Source organism: Mus caroli, unplaced genomic scaffold (assembly GCF_978045245.1).
Source record: "Mus caroli unplaced genomic scaffold, Mus_caroli_1 scaffold_8, whole genome shotgun sequence".
Classification (NCBI taxonomy): domain Eukaryota; kingdom Metazoa; phylum Chordata; class Mammalia; order Rodentia; family Muridae; genus Mus; species Mus caroli.
In genome coordinates, this window is record NW_028227263.1 from 13,322,802 (window position 1) to 13,345,532 (window position 22,731).

General features: G+C 48.9%; 1 protein-coding gene across 2 annotated transcripts in view; it reads left to right on the forward strand.

Moving 5' to 3' along the window:
* The first annotated feature begins 688 nt into the window (after nt 1-688).
* The window catches only part of Chst15 (carbohydrate sulfotransferase 15), an 83,937-nt gene continuing 61,894 nt past the window's right edge, over nt 689-22,731 (forward strand). Inside the window, exon 1 of one of the 2 annotated variants that reach the window (XM_029479407.2) lies at nt 689-841. The gene's annotated coding sequence lies outside the window, so the exon portion shown is untranslated. Of the gene's footprint in view, nt 842-1,076; nt 1,589-22,731 lie in introns of those variants that run through there. The other variant, XM_029479409.2, reaches the window with a different exon arrangement.

Sequence of the window (22,731 nt, forward strand, 5' to 3'; positions counted from 1 at the left end):
TCTAGAATCACCTTTAGCACATATGCCAGCATTTTACTGTTAGGGAGCATTTTCCCGGTTGCTTCAAGAAAGAAGATGCTGGACTCTGGCCATAGGAGCGTGGGCAGGCCCAAGACTGTGGCTTCTATCCTGTTCCCCAGAGTCTGGGGTTTGGTGCTCCAAAGGCTGTTCCGAACAAGTCTTAAGAGTTTAAGGTGTCATTCTTCATGTTAACTGATTTCATCTTCAGCCCACAGCCGATCACTGGAGCCTTTCCTTGAAGCAGTCCCCGTAGGCCACTGCGGCAGACAGTGGTACTCAGGGTCCTGTAGAACCTTACCTCTCAGAAGAAGCAAACCTACAGGGCCCAAGAGCTAGGCAGCCTTTGTAGAATGCAAAAATACAACAGAGGGCGCCGAAACCACCCGCGTCAGTGGCCTTGAATATCAATGTATGGGCTGTCTCTAGACTGCCAAGTTCCTTAAAACTGTTTCTGGTAACCGGGTCACTGCCACACACACCAGGTTTCGGTTTTGTCTTGTCGGAGTCACCGCAATACACAAACTGTATTTACTTGCTGGGCGAGGGGGCGGGGACCAAACCCACCGCTCAGCAGGGCGCGCACGCCTTGATCTTGCATTCCAGACTCGAGCTGATGTGTGTCAGCGCGACATGGGGCGGGGGGAGGGTTCTGTTCAGAGGTTTCATTCGCCATCTGCAAGTCACTCCCAAACTTTTCCTCCCAGCGCTCGGGGAGTCAGGTTGACGCGCCCTGGGTGCGGGGTGCTAAGCGCGGGGCTGGGCGCGCGCTCCCGCGGAGTCGGAGCTGCAGAGGCTTCCGAGATCGTCTTGGGCTTTTCAGGTACAAGTTGGGCTCTGGGTGACTGGGCAGGGGGTGGCGAGTAGCGGCGGGCGGAGGTTTGGCTCTGGGTCCCGGTGCCCCTCTGCGGGTTCGCTCAGGTTGGCCGGGAATGGGAGCTGGGAGTCCGGACCGCCAGGGCTGTGTGCAGCCTCACTCCCTGCGCGGAGGCTCCGGACGCGGAGGCGGCGGCGGCCCAGGCAGACAATGAACTTGGAGCGCGCCGAGCTCCGGCAGGTTTGGGCCCGCACCCCTCGGTCAGGCCTCCTCGCTACAGGCACGGTCCCCTGTAGGAGGCGTCCTTTTCGCTGCGCGGTCCTGGCCGTGCTCTAGGTCCCCAGCACGCCTGGGGACCCTGCGGGAAGGACTACCGGTGGCGGCGCCGGGGCTCACACGCCCCCTCCCTAGACAGAGCGAATGTGGTCCGAGCTCCAAGACAGAGAGAGGACCCGGTGCTGGCGTGGTGGCGCTGTGGACAGCTGGAGGCCGGCGGAGGACGCACGCCGCGGGGCACGCACCGGCTAGCTGTCCCGCAGAACCGCCCCAAGGAGTCAGAATTCGCGCGACCCTGGGTCGACCAGGAACTGAGGGGGAAGGACGACTGGATATAAGGCCAATGAATAGACAGATCGGCGATTTTCTGGAGCGAGCTCTCCACAGGCAGAGCTGGGGACCGGGATTCCCCTAGTCGTGTTCACTGCCCCTCCCCCGCACACTTTAGGGGAAGTTTCCAGGCGTAGCCTGGGGCAGGTACGTGGGCATCTGCCACTGTCTCTGGGTACCAATCGGAGCCGCCTCGGGAATCCGGGCTCTAGCCGCACTGCCGCTCTGGGTGGGAAGGCTCGTGTGGGTCTCGGGGAACAGCCCCAGGCGTCAGCGTCTGTGGGAGCAAGATTCCCGAGGAGAGACCGTGGGGACAGGCCTGGGAGGAACCGAGGGACCAGTCTCAACTTTTTTTACTCGCCGCTTTTCCCTTCGTCGCTGTACCCTAGTCCCCGAAGCGGCCTGACTAGGGAGTCTCAGCTGTGTCTCCGGCCAGCTGGGGAGCAGAGAGCAGAACGAGGCTGCTCTGAGCTAAGCCGTGGGGGCGGCGGTGGCGGGTGGTGGTGGTGGAAGCCGAGAAGGCAGGGGCCCGGACGCGAGGAGCGACGCTGGGGATGTTGGTAGCGTGCTAGTCGGTGGGGCTGTGTGCTCCGATGGAGTGGAAGCGGGCGTTGTGTCTGGTAGCGGGTCTTGGCGCACTTGCCCGGGTGGAGCCCAGGGGATCGTGGATGGCGGCAGGGCGAGGGGAGCCAGACTGTGCAGGGAATGAATGGAGAGCTGGGGAAGCGCCTTCTTTCTCCTTCTGGCGAATCGATTGGCCGGCTTGCGCTCATTTGTGTTCACGTTTAGGACTCCGAGGTCCCGCGCACCCTCGTTTGACTGCCCCACCGTGGTCGAGTGTCCACGTTGCCTGCCTGCCTGCCTGCCTGCCTGGATCCGCTAGAGCGAGCAACCCAATGCTAGGGCTGGTTTGCTTACTGTTAGGCTACTGGTGGCTGGACGTGGGCACCTCTAGTAAGCGCGCTTTGTCCGGGTTGGAACCAGCTGCTGGGGGTGGGGAGGGGCACCTTGTCCTAAGTCTCCTAATAGATCTGCTGGACTCTCGCTGTGGCGAGTACGTTAATGGCATGGAGTTTCTAGGAATGAAGTTCAGGAAAGCCTTGTGGCCAGCGACTCTGAGCTGGTTACTCTTTTATCAACTGCTACTTCGTTCGGGCCGGTGGGGGTGCCTCTGTAAGTGAGGACTAGGTCTTCAGAACATCCACTTTCTGCAGTTCCTGACTGGACGGTGTGGATCACTTCCTGGGTTAGGGTGAGCATCCCAAAAGTTCATCTGAGAACATCTGTAGCCCCCTCTACTCAAGGTGAGACAGAGGAAACCGGAGGTACAGAGGCTCTCCCAAAGTCTCTTGGAACTCCCCTGTTCTCCAACTGATTTTTCCTGTCAGCTGTCTCATTGCAAAATCAAGACTCCCTTCTGCAGAATATGACATTGACTGGTTTTGCAAAGTTGATCTGTTGACTGATCCACAAACACACACATATGGTTTTGTTCAAAGTAGCCTGGGAATAAAAATGGTTTATAATTGGGTTGGTTTTGACCAATAAGTTTGCTTCTCCCCCAAACTAAAGAAAAAGTGAGGATAATTTTCCTTTTTTCTTTTTGTCATCTCAAGAGATGGCGTTTGGAGGGGAAGCGGCTTTCTATTGTTGTTTCTCTACTAGGGCAGAGGTGAACAGAAAGTGAAGCTCTGGGTCCAGGCTTCCTCCCAAGGTCTTGCTCCCAGGTAGCTATCGCAGGGTCTCCTGAAGGAAACAGCACTGAGGAGACTGGGTGATCATTTGTTTTTTGATGCATGCAGAACCTGGATCACTGTTCTAGCCAAAGATCCAGTGTTGTTGTTACCTGCCATTCTTCCATCTTCATCCTTTCCTCCCTGTGTCTGAAGAGGGGCCTGGCTTTCCACGTTTCCAAGAGATTAATCCTTGCATCAGGAAGAAGCTACACTTGATAGAAAGGTTGGGACCAGAGCCAAGGGGACTTTGCTTATTCAAACCTTGAGAAGGAGCTGGGGAGTAATCTCAGATTAACAAGTTGGGCCCTGGGAGCTGGGAGCTTTGAACCTGAAGATAGCAAGTTGGAGATTGTGTGGTGTGTTGTGTGTGTGTGTGTGTGTGTGTGTGTTGGGAAGAGGAGGGAGACACCTTTAGCAGGTGAGCAACACAGAGGAAACCCTCTGTTCAACTCTAGCCAGTTGTTCACGGCTCTTGTAATCTCAACACAGTTCTTAACCCTAGATATGGAAGCGTGGGCTGGAATCTCAGGATGATGGAGGAGGTGGTGGTGGTGGTGGTGGTGGTGGTGAATGCTCTTCCCCAGTTCAAAGCTCCACATCTGACCCCTTGCTGCTATGTTAAAGAAGACCCACACCGATACAGATAAGGACTAATGTGCTACTTTTCATACCTGGGGCTATTGGGCTTGCCTAGGTCCCTCCACATGCTGTGTGTCATGTGTCCATAGCTAATCCATGCACCGCCTTAATGGACAGTGAGACTTGACATAAAACTTTTTGTTTACCAAATAGATCCCACCCTTGAGCCTAGGGATACCTTGGGGATAGGACAGACAAAGGGCTTGCCCTCTTTTAAGAGGGACAGACAGACATGCCCGTGTCGGACAGACAAATGATCCTTAAGTTGCAGGCCTGGGAGCAAGAGTGAGGCAAAGCACGTGCAAGAGGGGGGTTGGCTGTGGGGGTGGAGAGGAGCCTGGGCTGCAGCTCTTTATGGCCACTCTGCTGGCTTGGGTCTCTTACAAAGTCCCAGATAAAGACAGCCCTTGGAGTTGGCAGCTGTCACTTTGTGCCTGCTCCTCTTCTGGAGCTTCAGCTGGCCCCTATTTGTAGAGACATTGTTTGAAGACCATTTGTGTGAGAGAGGAGATGTTTTTCAAAAGTTGTGGCTGGTGCGGGAGTGTCAGTCCTCTGAGCAGTCACTCAGAAGATGTGTCTTCAGTGGTGTAGGGTTTAGAAGCGACTGTTGACTCAATGGGAATAAGCAACCTTCATCTCTTTCTGGGCTGTAAGGAGGCTCAGGTACCGTAGATATTGAGTTACCTCGAAGGGCAGTTTGGTCCTCCAGCTGGGAATAAAGAGATCATGTTTGTTCTTAGCTTGTTGACTGTACAGACAGGGTGTTTCAACTTACACAGTTCTTAAGTATTGGGGTCTATCACGGTCCCTGAGACTGCTTCTTCTCTGAAAACACTAGGACCTAATGATACACATAAAGCCCTGGCTCTCCACATCCCGAGGTGAACATAGAGGTGGTGGGTGCATGCTTAGCTTATCCAGCCTAATATCCAGGAAGAAAAGGGGTTGTGCTGATGTGGGCCAATAGGGACTGTTTTTCTAAAATACGAGAACTGAGCAGCAAGGCTGTTTTTGATAATAGCTGTCATTAGCTGTGTCCCTATACATTCACAGCTAGCCCTGCGCTAGGCTAGTCCCACAGATGTTTCTGTCCTTTTGCCTCTTTCAGCGGTCCGGGGAAGGGCAATGAACCCTCCCCCCCCATGATTTTGGTTATTTATATGTGCGGGGAGGGATGATGGAACTGGAGTGGGGACAGGCCTGGACCTAGAAGGAGAAGGCTGTGCCGATCATAAGTGGTTGTGTATGTGTGTGTGTGTCTGTCTGTCTCAGGGTTGACAAGTGGGAAGCAATTTCTGTCCTTTACAGAATTTGCTAGGATGCCCGGGGAAGGGGAGCCTCCTCTCTGTCTTATGCAGTAGCTCTGTACAGTATTTATGCGTTCCCTTTAGGTGTGGCCCCGGGCCAGGTGCACGGGGGCAGAGAGTCAGCTCTCAGCACGCCGTCCCTGTTCAGCGATGAGATAGATTAGTGGGCGAGGCAGAACTTGTGCAAGTCAGAATTACATAATGCTGCTGACAGACGTCTTTGAGGGGCCTTGGGAAAGTACAGTGGGAGGCTGGTGAGTAGCTTGGAGGTTGGAGCTTTGGGGATGATGTCACCCAGGTGTCCTATAAAAGAGCAAAGCCCCTTCCAGGTGCCAGGAACAATGCCTGGCAATGCACTCAGGGAGCACTGGGTTTTTGTGGTATATTTTATTTTAACTTTTTTGGTTATAGAACTCATGACTGAAGATGGAAAGATATCTCTGAGGCCTAAGATTGCATGGCACCCTCCACCCGGACCCCTCATATGTATATTTCCTTCGAGCAGCGTTTCTCAACCCTTGGGTTATGACTCCTTTGGAGGTCAAACAACCTTTTCACAGGGGTCGCCTAAGACCACTAGAAAACAGACATTTACATCATAATTCATAACAGTAGTAAAGTTTCAGTTATGAGGTAGCAATGAAAATAACTGTATGGTTGGGGCTCAGCACAAATGAGGCACTATATTAAAGCGTTGCAGCCTTAGGATGGTGGAGAACCACTGGCCTAGAGCATCATATCCTTCCTCCAATATAGTCTACTCTGAGGCCTTGGCTGAAAATATAGTACAGTGATAGAGGGCTTGCCTAGCATATGCAATGAAAAAAGAGAAAAGCATTGAGAGAGAGAGAGAGAGAGACAGAGACAGAGAGAGACAGAGAGAGACAGAGAGAGACAGACAGACAGAGAGACAGAGAGACAGAGATCACCTTGTTCTAGCTATGTTTCCTGAGGCTGGTCTGTGCCATCTTCTCATCTGTCCAGAGAAGGAACAGGGCCTGTGGGTGCTATTTAACACTGTTATATTAAACAAGGTAGAGACCAGGTCACTCTCAAGAAAAAAAAATGCTGGTTTAGCTGGCCTTTGAATGTCACATCTTGAGCCCTTCTCTGAGCTTGAAAGGGGAATGGGTGTGGGAAGGGAGCTCCTGGATGGGGCGCGTGCTCCTGACGCCTCCTTTACATCTCTAGGACTCATCTCGATTCAGGCATTTTAGCTTTCTGAGGAAAGTAAGGCTGGCAAGTCCTCAAAAGCAGAGGGTGTCATTAAAAAAAGAAAGAGAGAGAGAGAAAGAAATAAAGAAAGAAAGAAAGGAAGGAAGGAAGGAAGGAAGAAAGAAGGAGAGAAAGAAAGAGAGAAAGAGAGAAAGAGAGAAAGAAAACTTGGGTACTGTCCAGAATTGTGTTTGTGGTAGGAACACTGAAGCAGGCAGCCTAGTCACCCAGGTGTCTGGAAAATACCCCAACATGAGCAGATAATTAGATACAGGCTGGGCACAATTCTGTTTTCCTTACAGTGTTCTGGGGCCAATGGTTTCACATTTTCTCTGGAAATGGAATATGTGCCTGCTGGGCTGTTTTGTTCTTTGTGGTCAAAAAGATAGTGTGACGGCCACCTAGGAGGAAGACATGCTTTTCTGTGCTCGCTTCCCTGCGGGTACTGGGCCCATGGCTCCGTCAGCACATAACCCAACCTGCATGGCCGAGTAGGAGAGGCTAGAGGGGGGATCCTTGCAGTGTTAGGCTGCACCCTTGATGCATGGGTCTTAGAGCATTATCTGCTTATGAATGATCTCAGTCAATGCAAAGAAGAGTAGGCGGCACTTCTGGTCAGCATGTTTAGGGCCACAGTGCAGACATTCTCCTAGCTCAGGGCTTGGACACCCTAACCACTCAGAGAAACCATATAAGCCCCAGGCAGAGCCTGTCACGGCTTCAAGGCAATTCTGATTCAAGTTCCTGCTGTGTTTTCCCTCTTATTCCCTTGACCCTGGCAGCAAGGCTTAATGTATCATAGTTTCCTCATCCAAACACCTAAGCTAACAACCTCTGCCTGTATAGTGGTTTATTATAAATAGTACAAGTTCCGGTTCAGGGATACTCCCAACATCCAGCCACTTTTCTGGTGGAGATCAAATGTGACTTTTGTTCTTGTCGGAAGCTGAGGTTGGCAAGTCTGTTGAGGCAGTATGATGGATAAGGTATACCATGAGATGCTTTGACTAACTCAGCAAGTCTGCACACCATCCTGGTGTGGCTGGAGTGGGCTTTCCCCCTCCTGGACAGGTCCTTTCCTCCTTGCTGGAGGCAGTAGGAGTGTCTGCTTACCAAAAGGCAAGTAGTGAAGGTCTATGTCTCACTTCTGTATTCCCAGGACTGTATAGATGCTACCTGGCGTAGACACTGGAGGGGTGATACGTGTTGCTTTCTTCCTCTGTCTGGAAGCAAAGTGTTGGGCACAGTGTTTGGCCCATGATAAAGGGTTGGTCCCTGTCCTCTCTTGGGGATGCAGTGGACAGGATGGCCCAAGTGTACATGTGATACATCGATTCTGTGTTGGTACTTACTATGGGAGACTACCTGGTTTGTCATTCCAGGGAGTGACTCTATTTAGATTCCAGGCTGCGTTCAAAGAGGAATGCAGTTCACTTGAATGGAGGTAATGGCTGACTGGTAGCCAGGGTCCTTTTCTTTTTCTTTTTCTTTTTTTTTTGGGGGGGGGGTGGTGGCTCTCAACTGGCAGTAGAGTTCTCCCCCACCTCCTTCCTCCGTTTTGTCTTGCTATGTAGCTGAGGTTGATCTCAAACTGCTGAACTTATGTGTTATGCTGGGACACTTGGCATACGGTGTGCCTGCTATTGGCTTACGCTCTTACCAGGTAGAGTTCTGTCTTTGTGCTAAGTTCCCTGACCAGCCAGCCTAGACTTAGCTCTACTCAGGTCTCCTAGCCACTGAGAAGGGAAGTCTTGCATCTGCTCATTCTTCCTTGTGTCCTCACCCTCACTTAGGATCACTCCCACTAGGAAGCCTGGGCAGGCACTGCTGCCATCTCGCATGTTCCCCCTTAACCCCGCCACATACAGCATCTTTCCTCTGAGCTTCTGTAGCTCCACTCTCTTGTATTTCTCAGATTTGAACCCTTTCTGTGTGTGCTATGTTCTGGTTTTCTAGGTAACGTCTGTTTACCTGGCCTATTGAGCCCCTTGATAGAGAGAAGAGGGCCTGGGCCCTTGTCAATTTCTTGTCGTTGGACCCTACTCCTTGTTGAGACTGATCGCTATGTATTAAGTTCATGCATCAATTTACAAAGACTCACCTGAGAGCTGGTCTCCTGGGGATGCTTGTGTATACTCGGAAGATAGGGATTCTGGATTTGGTACAATGACCCAGGAGTTGACATTTGTTGACCTTCTAGAAGAGCCTGGTGTAATGACTGTGGACTCCCGGTATCACATTTGAGGTGTTATTATAAAAGCAATTACAGCTTTTTTTTAATGTGACTTGAGAATTGGGGGGAGAATGTTATGGGAATTTGGTTGCTGCTCCAAGAATATAAACAGGAGTCATGTGCTCAGGCAAGAGCCAGGGGCCGTTAGCATTTTGTGTGCCTGGAACATATAGCTTGTCTTAGGGTTCCAGTCTCCTTTGTTTGGAATGTAAATATTTGCATTAAAAATATAAAGTATGTCCTAGTGTGTATTTTTAGTGACTGTAGTTTCTAAACCCCAAATCAGACTATTGGTCTACAGAGGATTGTTTTCCTCCAATTTGTGAACCTGTTTATATAAAGAGTCTTCCAAATGTACACATACCAGACCATGTTTACTTTGTGTGCATGACGGATCTCCGGGCCTCCAAGAAATTAGTGGCCCTGATGAATCAGGGCTGCTGGTGGTGAGTCTCAGTGCACACTGCTGCCCCTTCCCTACTTTTTTGAGTTGCAGAGCTATCAGGAACAGTAGCAGACTTTGAGCCCAGGCCCCACAGGATCATCTAACTCTGTTTTCTGGTTTAGTTTCCTATTCATAGTCCGGTAGCCCTGGTTGATCTCTGTGTCTTCTAACCATGCACTTTGTTTCAGAACTGTTTATTGTTCTAGGACAGAGGTTCTCAACTTTCCTGATGCTGCAACTCTGTAATACAGTTCCTCATGGAGTGGTGACCCCCAGCCAAAAAGTTATTTTTGTTGCTTCATAACTGTAACTTTGGTACTGTTGCAAGTTGTAATGTAAATATGTGATAAGCAGGATACCTGATGTGTGACTCTGGTGGGGGTTGTGACCCACAGGTTGAGAACCACTGCTCTACAACAGAATGATGTTGCTACCCTGTGTCCCCATTGCCCGGCTGCTGTTGAACTGTGCAGATCTGTGTGACAACTTTCTCCATCATCATATCTGAGACAGTGTGGTTTTTCACTCGTCCTCAGGAAACTAAGCCCAGATCTGTCAAGTGTTTGCTTGCTGCTCTGGCCTGCCTTGTTTTCTGAGTTCAAATCTAGTGGCTGATGGGAACTGGGCTAGACCTCCTGCCCTGCGTGGGGGGACAGTCAGTTCTGGGACTTCCTCTGAATCAGCCTTGGATTGAAAGCATAACGGGGTGAAAAGTGTCCTCCCTTCACATCTAGATTCTTGGCTGGGTTACAAATTAAACTGACACAAGACAGATGGACAGAAGGAGGAACATAGTTGATTATACACACATACTCACACACTAGAACGTGGGAAGAAGGGGGGATGGTTGAAGGTCATCCTGAGCTAGAGAAAGGAGCAAGACTTGAGTCTCCTGGGGGAATGCCCACACATTGCAAGAGCGTAGGGTTAAGTCTTGGTTGCCTGGTCAACAAACACTGTCTTGTGCAGCTAAAGTCTCAGGGTAACTCATGCTATCTTAGGAACAATCACCAAAAGACGAGGTGAGTCTGCCTGAGTAGGTGCCTTTCCACATTGATGAGTGTCTGGGGATGGGGGTGATGATACACAGTTTGAATTCCAGTACTTGGTTGGCAGAGGTGAGCTGATCTTTGAGTTGGAGGCTAGAGCTGATCTACAGAATGAGTACCAGGACAGCTAACACTACACAGAGAAATCCTGTCTTGAAAAACCAAAATAAATAAATAAATAAATAAATAAGTAAATAATAAATAAGAAAAAGAGAAGAAAGCACGTAAGAAATAAAGCCAGCCAGGTGTGGTAACACACTGCTCTAATCCCTGCATAGAGGAGGCAGAGGCAGGTGGATCTCTGTGAGTTCAAGGTCCTCCTGGTCTGTAAATCAAGTTCCAGGACAGTTAGGTTTGCTAACACAGAGAAACCCTATCTCAAAGCCAGAAGATAAAGTCTCCAGGGTACCCTCCTCCAACCTAGGCAAATGTTTTCCCAGGTTTAGTCATCCAGGCCCTTGGGCCCACTGCAGCCAAAGGTCTAAGGGAGTCAGGCTTCATTTTGAGGTTTTTTTTTTTTTTTTTTTTTTTTTTTTTTGGCAGAATTTGACTTTGTCCAAATTGTTCTGGCTTGAACATGCAATGCTCAAGAGCTGCAGGGGTCATGGAGACTCGCACCAATGTTCCAGAGAACAATTGTGAAGGACAAGCAATGAAGAGGGACACCACATTCTGAGTGTGGAACTGTGAGGATGAAGCCAAATTTGCAACAGAGACCTGGGGATGTTCTACATGCCAGGAAAAGGGACCATCTGTTAAGAGCTACAGGCAGGGCTGGAGAGAAAGTTCGGTGGTTAAGGGCACTGGCTGCTCCCGTACAAAGGACCCAGGTTCAATCGCCAGCACCCACATAGCTGCTTACAAATGTAACTCCAGCTTTTGGTGATCTATGGTACCAGGCGTGTACTAGGTACACATATAGACAAAATACCCATATACATAAAATAAAAGAAAGAAAGAAAAGCCACAGGTACTGAGTGAAACCAGAAACCAAAGAGACTACATGTGTTACAGGTGACAAGACTTTATGGGTGGGCTTACCTGAGGGGATGGATATGAAGCTACAGGATTTGGTTTTGCCCTGCTGTGTTTTGGTCTTGCCTTGGGCCCTTCTACCCTAATGGGAATGTTTATTCCACACCATTGTATATTCAAGACATGTTACCTGGCTTTTGCTATTACAGGGACTCATGGTTAAGAGATTGTATGAGTTGTAGAAGATACTTTGAATTTAGTATTAGAACTCTAAGACTATGGGGACTTTTGAAGTTTGAATGAATTTTACATTATGAGATGGCCAGGTGCTTATTATATAGAACAGGGTAGGGCAGGATGCTATGCTTTGAGTATGAAATGTCTCTTACAGACTCCTTTGCTTGAGTACTTGGTCCCCAGGTGGTGGCACTGCTTGGAGATGGGGTTTGAGTGGCAGCTGTGGCATCTAGGGACAGGTCTAGAATACCGTAGCCTGGCTGTTTTTCTGGTCCTAATTCTTGTCTCATGGTTGGCTGCCAGCTGTAAGCTCCTGACACTGGGTGGAGTTGCCTGTTTATATCTTTCTCTACCACAATGGACCTAGAGCCCAAATACATCATCTCTTGGGTTCCTTTTGTCAGGCAATCCAGCATGGGTGACGCTCATGTTGAGTGATGATGCAGTGATGAGGAAATCTGATGAATCAGGTGACATTTCCTTACTTCTTTAAGACTGAGTTTCATCCTTGGAGGAGGAGGAGGATGGGTTTCTTGAAGCCAGGAGTTCAAGATCAGACTAGTCAATGTGGTGAGGCCCCATCTCAAATAGCAGCAACACACAACCACAAACAAATAATAGCTCTTTGGCTTGGAAGAGGAGGGAAGCAGGCTGCTGCAGCTGCTGGAACACTCATGGAGCAGCCTCCTCAGTGCAGGCTGAAGGGCAAATGAAGGGCAATGGGAGGACCCCAGAAAGGCATTTTCAGGGCTATTGCCCCCCCCCCCCTATGATTCCCACTTCTGGCTCCTTTTGAATGGAGTGCCTTATCTTGGATGAGGCTGCCTTCTCCAGTCACTGAACACTGACAGCTTTGGGCGAGGACTCCCTGAGGCAGGATGATCCATCTTTCCTTGCTCATCTCTGTCTCTCAAAGGGCATGGACTTCTAGGAATGCCTCCTGGTCTGCTTGGGAGCTTTTCCTTCATAACAGTCCTGGGATACTGAGCCCTACGTGGAAAAGGAAGTGAATGGGAAGGTGGCCCAACATCAGAGGAGCAGAGTTCTATGTTACCCACTACCAAACATGCGACTTCTAGTTACCTAACCTCCTCACCCATGTGATAGGACTTGGGAGTGAGGACCCTGGGAAGGGACAGCTCGTGGATTCTAGGTGTTGAACTAAGGGAACACGCTACTCCTATCTGTGTTTATATTTGATTCACAGTGGTGTGGGCCTCACTATTTGTCATTGTTTTAAATGCAGATAACCTGTTCCTGGCAGGCTTCAGTCCAGTAATGGGAGGGCATTACACTGAAAATGAGGAAGTAGCTGCTTCTAGGCTGTGCTGAGCTTGCCTAAGAAAGTTATCAGAAAGACAGGATGAGGACTGGAAGGGTGCTCATTCTGAGAACTGTCCCAGCCTGGCATTTACACTGTGCTAACTCTGAGGAGCCATGTGACACCTCCTTGACAGCAGTTTTAGTGAGGTGACTGGGGGCGGGGCACATGAAGCCAGAGAAGGAAGCTAGTGCTCTGGACCCCTTCTCCAGAGTTATCTGTCAGGCCAAAGCAGGGAGAAACATCTGCTCCCAACAATGGGGGATCCACGAATCTTTCGCCTTGTGTATGATTTAGCTCAGAATAAAAATGATGTATTAAAGAGCAGGTGAAGCACCCTTGCTGTCTGAGTGGGAGAAGATAAATTTGCTTTCAGCTGTTGCAAACAAATCAATGGGAAAACCACAGGGCTGCTCACTCTCCAGTCTTCAGATTTACAAGAGGAAGCTCTGTCTATTCACAGGGCTTCCCCTTCAGATGGCCTAGGACGTGGCTGGCTCCCGTACTCGTATATGCAGAACATCGCTCTCATCTGGCTGATTTTTGAAAGTCATACAACAGGCCTTAAAAAGCAAAAACAACAACAACAAAAAAACCAACCTCATTCAACATTTTCTTTTAAAAGCAGCCTTTTTGAGATACTACATGCTGTGTTAGTTACTTTTTTTCATTGTCGTGACAAAAATATCAGACAAAAGTAACAAGAATGAGGTTTATTTTGACTTACACTTGGAGGGTACAGTTTACCGTGGTGGCGAAGGCATGGTAACAGGAACACGAGGCAGTTGGTCATGTTGCAACCACGGTCAGGAAGCAGACAGAGGCAAACGCTGGTGCTCAGTTTGCTTTGCCTTTTTATTTAGTCGGGGACCCTGGCACGTGGTGGGGATGGCTTCCACCCACCTTCAGGGTGGGTCTTGTCTTCCCTCTCTAGTTAGCGCTTTCAGGAAACACCCTCACAGATGTGCCACAGGTGGCTTCCATGGTGATTTTAAATCTAGTCCAGTTGACAAGTCACACATGCTGTGCTATACGGCTCACCCAAGTATATAGTGTGATGTTTTGTGTATCCATAGGTATGTGCATCATATCACCACAGCCGATGTTAATGGCCCTTCACCCACTGAGCAAGAAAGCCTGCGCCATCTTTCTTGCTACTACCACTGTTCCCCCTCCCACCACCACCACATGTAGCCCTGAAAGTTACAAAACAGCTTTTGGTCTCTGTCAATCTGGGTCCTCAACTCTGAATTGTGAAGAACATGGTGTTGTTCTGTGGATGTTCTGTGGTGTTCTTTCACTTCGTATTGTTCACGTTAGCATATGAAGTCCATTTTTCTAACGGCCAGAGGGGACTGGCCACAGCTCTGTTGATTCTATTGTCCCCTGGTGCTCATTTCCATTGTCTCCAGGTTTTTGGCTCTCATGAGCATCGTTATTGTAAACATTCGTGTCTATGTGTTTCCATTTCTAGGGTTACATTTATTTGTTTTGTTTTAAGGATATTTTTACTTTCTTCCAACAACAAGGTTTATTTATTTTTCTTTCCCTGGCCCAGTCTTGCTTTCGTTACACATGGGGTCTTGACCTTGCTTGTTGTGATGCGTGAAAATATACTGATGAGTCTGGATTGCTGAGTCAAAAGGAACTCTGCTGAACATAGTTCAGATCCTCCATATAGACTCAGAGCTCACACAGAGCCAGGAATGAATCTAGGTTTCTGAGTTACAATTCAGTTATTCTCTATGTTCTTCCAAATTCTTTGTAAAACCCCAGGCTGCCTTTTTGACCAGCCTGGGGAAGAAGGTGAGGGTGGGTGGACAGATGGTGACTGCCCTGCCCCAGCCCACTTCTCACCCAACAAAGGCCTGGGAGTCTCATCTTCTCCAGATACCAACGAGAACTGCAAGCCCTGGCGCCAGTGGCTTTCTAGTTCTTTTTCCCTGCAGCAGCGAGAGTCCGCTGCTGATCTGGAGGAGTAATTAAATTAGGAACCAATTCAGAGAATGAAATTTTATCTGATCTGGCCACATCCATAAACAAGGGGCTGTGATTGGGACTCCAGGAGACATTAAGAAGTTGTGTTTTAAGGACTTGTGCTGGGCTAAAGCATGTGAATAATTCCACTGGGGCTAAGCTGGAGGCCTCCCTGGCCAGGGTTGGCAGTGGACAAGAGTGTGCAGTCCTGGGGGTCTGGCTGTGTCCCCAGGCCAGCCTTGCACATGCTTTATTTCCATGCCTCTCTCGAGCTTCAGTGTGGTGAAGCTGTGTGTTTTGTGGCAGGGTTGGTCTCTCCATTTAGGAGAGTTCTGCCTGATCTTTACGAAACGACTCTGGAGGATACTGGGGAACTCTGAACTGGCCCTTTGCCACCCAGACCAGCAAACAAGATAGCCACGTGGCCCAAGCTGACCTCAGGAAACCAGAAAGCCAGATGCCTGCTCTACCCACTTATACACAGAGATGTACAGAGAGTAGAGAGGCAATCCCAGAGGTACCACTCAGTTTTGCAGAACTTTCCATTGCCCTGAGTGGTGGAAGACAGTGTGTAGAAAGAGAGGCCTGAATTTAAAGACGTGGCCGTGCTGACAAGAGTCCACTAGGTGGGGAAATAAGGGATTATGGACCGAGTCAGGGAGACAAGCAGGACCCCACTGCCCAACAAAGAGGCACCTGGCTTCTTCCTCGTCTAAGCTAGGTTCAAACACACAAAGCTTGACGTCGTTGTTGGAGATGTAGTAGAGAGATGTTGGAGACGAGACAGGCTGGATGTGAAATGACCCAAGGGAGAATGAGAAGCTGTCGTCACTCCCTGGGGAGCTGAAGGGTGCTGCTTTCTGTCTAAAGGGAAGCTTGCCAGCACTGGGCCTGTGAGATGAGCGCTGTTCGCATTGTGCTGGACTAGGAGGCAGAGAGAGCAGCCTAACATAGGGGGGCCAAGCCCCAGGGGTCCAGTGACAGTTACCCTAGAAAAAGGTGCGTGAGGGAGGTGGAGATGAGAGATAAGTTGAAACATTGTTCATCCCCCCTCTCCCAAATGAACCAACATAGCTCTCTCATGGTGTTGTTGCTAGCACTCTAACTAATGGCCTCTTAACTGTACAAAGAGGTAAAGTTGGGAGGAAAGTTAGGGACCCTAAATCAGGGGTGCTGCACTAGAAACCACGCAGGGCTTTGAAAGACATGGACATTCTTTGGTCTCCTATTAGTTTGATTGATTAGATTGTTGAAGGCATCTATGTGTACATAGGTGCACATGTGCATACGTGTATATACATAGAGCTGTCTGGGTCCAACTCTTTAGGTAGAAAGCGCTCTCTGGAACTTGGCAGTGATTGCAACCATTCTCTGAGGGGCATTTGTAGTTCGTTCACATTGAAGATGAGGGATAGGTAATCAGAACAGTGATTATGGGAACGCGCCTCATCTGTCCTCAGTGTCTGTCGCGACTTCCTCTGTGACTGCCTTCATGTCTCATGTCCAGATTTGCTAGAGACAACTCACTTTCCCTTGCTCTGCAGTGTGTGTGTGTGTGTGTGTGTCTGTGTGTGTGTGCTTTAGATCTGTTTTCCTTCTCTTTGTGAGTGGTCCCACCCTCTATTTCCACAGCAGCCAAGCCAGAGACTTGGGCATCATCTGTGACAGTGAGCTGATGGAACACACTTGCCTTTGTTTTATCTCTACCACTTGGTCCCTTTGAAATAGGAAATGAATCTTATTCAGGATTGGAAGGAGAGTATTGGACAGTTGAGTGGATGTGTGGCCAGGCTGATGGATGGAAAGAAGGCAGTCGAGAATGGGCAGAAGTGTCTTGGGCCACAGTGCATGGATGGCTTCAGTCTTTTCCATCTGTTTGGTTCCCCACCCTGTCACTGCCTTTGTAGCTACAGAGACCTGCTAAGATGAATGGCTTGATTTGCTCTTTAGCCTCCTTCTTAAGAAAACGTAGTCTGACCCCAAATTGTGACGTGCAGTTTCATCTATAGGTCATGAACACCCACCTGAGCCTTGCTGGCCAGCAGCTGCTTTGAGGTTCGGAAAACCAGGGAGAAAAGAGAGACTGAAAAAAAATACTGGAGGCCTTGTCTCCTTTGCAGCAGTTGGCTTGTGAACAGGAAAGAGAAGGGAGCCATGGTAGACAGCTAGAACAATAGTCTTAAAAACGGTACTGAAACAACCACAGAGTCGAGACGCGAGCACGGGCTGTTAACCTGAGTTCAGTGGTAATTCAGGCAGCCTGGGTCAGGGATGGAAACTAGGCACCTTAAACATCCACACTGATTACCTCAGTGACCAACGCTATCTTGCCTTGCCCTCTTCCATAGAACTTGATTTGTTCTTTCTCTTTCCCACTGCTGCTTCTAGAGAGTTCTCTGGAGAGTCCTGCCATGGGTTTCCCCTTTGCTGCTGCTGCCTTGCTGCCTGGTAGTGGACCCCAACGCTGCCTGCCTATCTCATGCCCTGCCGTCGCCCACAGGGAACCGTGTCTCCAGGAGATGTTTCTGTGGTTCCCTAGCCCTCTGTCAGGACACTCTGCCCCTTGTCTACAGCTGGACTGCTACAGCTGTATTCTGCGCTGATGACATGTGAGCGCCAGCCTTTCTGCCCTGCCTGCAAACACGCTGGCAGATCCTCACCAGATGGTCCCTAGTCCCTTTTTGTGTGTTAGGTCTCCCTCAGTCCTCCTCGGATGTCCTTACATGACTATCACGCTGGAAAGTTTTGCCAGTAAATGTTTATTATGCAACAATACACAGATCTGCGTCTCACTGCTTAAGATTAATTCTTTAAGTTGTGGCTAAAATATAAACTTCTTTGTATTTTAGTAAATGAAGAGGAGAGAAAATAGGTTTTTTTTCTTTTTCTTTTTTGTTTTTCCAGAGTAGCTTGATTTAGAATCATTCCAGATGTTCACCCAGCATCTCTCTCTTCCGAGCCCAACTGTCTGGAAGCTGTCTTGGGCTGAAAACCTGCCAAGGACCCCCTTAATCTCTCCCCACTTCTAACACTGCCTCATAATTTTAACTATTTTGAAATGATTTTAGACATGCAGGAAGTTGCAGCGTTCCTATGTACCCTTTGCCCAGCTTCCTACCATGATAACATCATCTGTGACCCTAGGACCCCATAAAAGCCAGGAAATTGAGGCTGGCCCAATCTCATTAACCAAGCTGCAGGCCGCAGTCTGCGTCTCCTGCTGTTATTAAACCCAGGGATTCACAGCACTTTGGAAGCGTTTAGAATTTCACTAAGTTCAGTTCCGTCTTTTATCTTTTAGATGATTTTTGGATCCTTTCCAATTGGCAGTCAATGATATTAGTTTCTGCCAGGTCAATAAATCCTTGAAGGTCCACTTTAATGCATTTCATGAATGCTCGATCCTGCTTGATGCTCTATGGGTTCCTATCCCTGAAGAGTGGACCCAGATAACCCTTTTATCTGGGTTTGAGGAATTCCTGGAGACAAGGGATGGTTCAGGTCAGTGTGGTGTAATGGAACATAGGACTGAAAACTGAGGTCTTGAGATCTGATCACAGTATCCAGAACGCATGGGGTTACCTAACATCCCGAGTGCCCCCATTTCATAGTTCAAATTCTAGCAACTTAGTAGTAGAGTTAGGACTTGAACCTAGATGATCTGAATCAGAGAGTGCTGGCAGCCTGTTAGCCTTTCAAGCGGGTCTACACACTGGTCTGGTTCTCATTGACTGTGCCCTGGTTGCCCCCCAGCTCTGAGATGGGCTTTTCTAAGATCTATCACATCTCTTAATGTAAGTGCGGTGGCTTTCCTGGTGAAATGGTTTTACTGGCAGAGCTGGGAGCCCTCAAAAAGAAACAAGCAACGCACCCAACCCCTTGGAGGTGCTTTAAGGTGAGATTTTTGTAGTTGTATTTAATGTGATAGGAGCCTTAGTTCCCATTGAATTATCTTTTGATGTGTTTTAATTAGGCCATCTGCAAACTGATTTCAACATGCAAAATCCTGAGTGGCCAGCCAGCCCAGCACCCCCATGTACTTAGCTCAGGACTCACATGATGTGTATGCATCCCTTTCTCCCCGTCATGGGTACCATTAATGGTGACATGCCACTAGGATAGAATATGGGAACTTTATCTGCATAATTGGGTTTGCAGTCTCTACCAAGGAAGCCTGCTTACAAATGGTGTTTAAGCTGCACAGGCTTGGGGGACAAGCTGTAAAAACCAACAGTGCAGAGCACTGGGTGAAGGGCTTAATTTTCTCTTCTGCTTGGGGACCAAACACATTACTCCATGAAGGTAAAGATTTTCCCATTTATAGAGGCTGTGAGGGATAAGCCTCGGCTCATAAATTTCCTCCACGGCCTCTCCTCAGAGCCTGTGAGATGGCCTGACTCCGGGGACCAGTGTCTAACTACATTAGTGCGATAAATTAAAGGGCCCAGTGTTGGCTAAATTGTCAGGCAGAGCTGCATGGGAGCTGGCCCTGAGATTGGACTTGTGATAAACAGGCTTCTGCTAGCTCCTCCTAGGAGAGGGACCACTCTCATCCCCATTCCCAAGCACTCCTAGGAACGCTCCAGTGATGACCCCAAATCTGAGATAGAAGGTAATGTTCATAATGAGTCTTCATCAGCTGGGATGCATAGGACGGAATCCCTGGGTATGTTTTCTCCATTCAATCTCATTGTCATTGTCATTCTATCTGTCTGTCTGTTGTTTGTCTATCTATCTATCTATCTATCTATCTATCTATCTATCTATCTATCTATCTAGTGTCTAATTTATTCTAGGCCATCCTTAGATTAAATATGTAGCCAAGGATGACCCTGACTTTCTGATCCTCCCATCTTTGGATTGCAGATGTGTGTCACCACACTTGGTTTATGCAGGGCTGAGGATTGAACCCAAGGCGTTGTCTCTGCCAGGCAAACATTCTGACCAACGGTCTTAGTAACCTTTTTATTGTGATAAAGCATGTGACCAAAGCCACATAGAGAAGAAAGCATTTAATATGGTGCTTATGGTTTTGGAGGGTAGGGTTCATAATGGTGGAGAAATCGACACACGGGGAATATTGCTAGTCTTTTGGAACCACAAAGCCTGACCCTAATGGCACACCTCCTTCAAGGCCATAGCTCCTAATCCTGCTCAAACAGTTCCACCAACTGGGGATCAAGTATTCAAACATGAGTGTACGGGAGCCATTATCATTCCAAACTGAGTGATATTCCCGGTTTTCATTATTAAACTTTTTATGAATCTCTAGACTGGCAACGTGATTTTCAGGCTTTGGTGCAACATGGTCCTAAGAGTCCCATATTAAAGAAGCCAGAACTTTAATATGTGGCTAGCAGAGCATTAAATGAAGTACACAGAGGGTTTGAACATGAGTTGACTTTACAACTGTTCATGTAGCTGGCTCTGGAAACTTGCGTGATACTGAACCTGGAGGGATCTGATGTAGGACACCTTGGGAGAGTTATAGTGTGAATGTCCAGATGGCAGAGGTGTGCTGTATTCTGTGTACAAATCTCCGAGGGGTTTGGCAGGGTGCCATTCTGGGGACATAGTGTGCCTGTCTGGAGATGTTCTTAGGAATGCTTGAGGAACTGAAGCAACACATCATGGGTCAAGTCTCTGGAGTAATTACCCCTGGAGTAATCCAGAATGGACCGGGACAAAGATCTAGGCACCCAATGAAGCCTAATGTCCTCACAGCTCTGCCTTGAAAACAAATCTCTTCCTGTCCTTTTGCCTCTCGGTCTCAGTCCCAAGATCGGGAAGTCCGTCTCCTCATTCCTCTTGGCTTTTTACCTCTGACATTTTCTGCTTGGACTTTGTCCTTTGTAGCTGAGTGGAATGTCCTTGGAGAGAGCCCAGGATTTCAAAAGCCACCATAGGTCATCCTAGTCACTGTGAAGAATGTCAACCTGCAAAGACAAGGGGCTTCCAGGGGAGGACAGGGCATTTCGGGGAGGATATCTCTCCCCTGGAGCAAGTGGCTGCAGAACTTGACAGGAACTTTGCCTGGACTGGTCCAGACATGGTAGGTGATAGAAGTGAGAACAGTGTCAAGGGATGTCTGCCAGAGAGGGACACTCCCCTCCAGGACAGTTCAGACTTAAAATGGTTTTTGGTTGGAAATGGTAATCTTGAACAAGGATCAAAGTTACCTAAGGATTAGGGAAAGTTACCTAAACAGGGAGAGCTGCTCCATTCCACACTGCTTCAGAGATGGATCACTGGGTAGTGGTGCATAATGGCCTTGATGGTCACCACCTTTGTCCTCAGTTTGTACAGAGGCCACTGGACTTGTGAATCCCCAGCCAGCCAGGACTCTGTTCTCATGCTGTGTTGTCACAAGTTGATAAACTTGAATGGGACTGTGATTCTCCAAAGAAAGTAACTATCTTTTATGCCTCCCAGCTATGGGGGAGAAAGTGTGGCAGGTAGCCAGGTGTTCTGTGGTACATCAAGTAGAAGTCAGCTAGACCTGCTTGTCTGGAATTAGATCCTCATGGACAGTGGAGTGCTAAACCAGTGTTTAACACAGTGAGCGAATAAGAAATACAGAGCTTATACATTCAGCCGAAAGCTGGTTTTATTTGTTTTCCCTGGTAAGAGAGCCACAATCACTGTTTTTTTGTTTTTTGTTTTTTTTTACTTTAAAAAGGAGAATAATAGGATTAAACATCTCTATGATATTCTTATTAGCTGATGTGAGAGCCTGATATACGTGGCTAGGTCTGGCTTAAAGATATTGGCGAAAAAAATGTCTCAATTGAGGAGGAGAGGGTGTGGTGGCAGGGAGAGGGGGGAGAAGGAGAGGGAAGGGGAGGGGCAGGGGGAAGGGGAGAGGGAGGAGAGGGAAAGGGAAGAGAGGGAGGGGAAGGGGAAGAGGGAGAGGGAAAGGGAAGAGAGGGAGGGGAAGGGGAAGAGGGAGAGGGAAAGGAAAGAGGGAGAGGGAAAGGGAAGAGAGGGAGGGGGAGAGGGAGGGGGAGAGGGAGGGGGAGAGGGAGGGGGAGGGGGAGGGGGAGGGGGAGGGGGAGGGGGAGGGGAAGGGGGAGAGGGAGAGGGAGAGGGAGAGGGAGAGGGAGAGGGAGAGGGAGAGGGAGAGGGAGAGGGAGAGGGAGAGGGAGAGGGAGAGGGAGAGGGAGAGGGAGAGGGAGAGGGAGAGGGAGAGAGGGGATAAGTGTACCTAAAGCCATTTCTGCCCTCTGCAGAACATCAGCAGCTTGAGTAGGGCAGAGTCTCATGTGTTGTGTCTGCTCACTGTGCCCAGAGCCTGGCACAGTGGCACTCAATGGAATCTGTTAATGAATGAAAGAACCAGGTACTAGGTTCCTGTTGGTGCCTCGGACTTGGCATCCTGGACAATGCTTTCAGATGAAGGCAAGCTATGGAGATAGAAAACCAAGCCGCAGTGTTTGGATGCTGTGGCCCATGTTTTTCATAGTTTGTAAGTCAATTTCTCCAGTCCGAAGAGGCAGGCAGCATGATGCCTGATTTATAGAGGTGCACATTTGGGTCCTACCTTCACACAGTTACTTCTTAGAGCCTTGCTGGTTGCAGCTGGTTGCATGGTAGCAAACTACTGAGTGGTGCATTAAGTAAGTGCAGTTAGCCCACTCTGGGGAGGGGGCTGGGTAGTGTCCCAAAGCTCCCGGCTGTGGTAGAGGAAGCCTGGAGGGAAGGCTTCTACAGGGAAGGTCTGAATCCAGAAGCAAGGGGAGGGAAGAACCAGGAAGACCCCTTGAAGGCAGGTCTGCAGTCATTCTGTGAGCATGGTGTTGGTATCAGGAACCATTGGGGAAAAGGTTATCCAAATGTCAGCATGGCTTGTGAATCTGCAGCTCTTCTTCTAAGCCTTAGAATATGCTAGAAGCTTGTCGAAGATTGCATTGATTTCCCAATGGGCCATTTTTTTAAATTAACAATCCTTCCTTCCTTCCTTCCTTCCTTCCTTCCTTCCTTCCTTCCTTCCTTCCTTCCTTCCTTCCCTCCCTCCCTCCCTTCTTTCTTCCTTTCTTTCTTTCTTCTTTCTTTCATGTGCATGGGTGTTTTGCTTGCGTGTATGTCTGTGTGAGGGTGTTGGATCCCTTGGAACTGGAGTTACAGACAGTTGTGAGCTACCATGTGGGTGCTGGGAA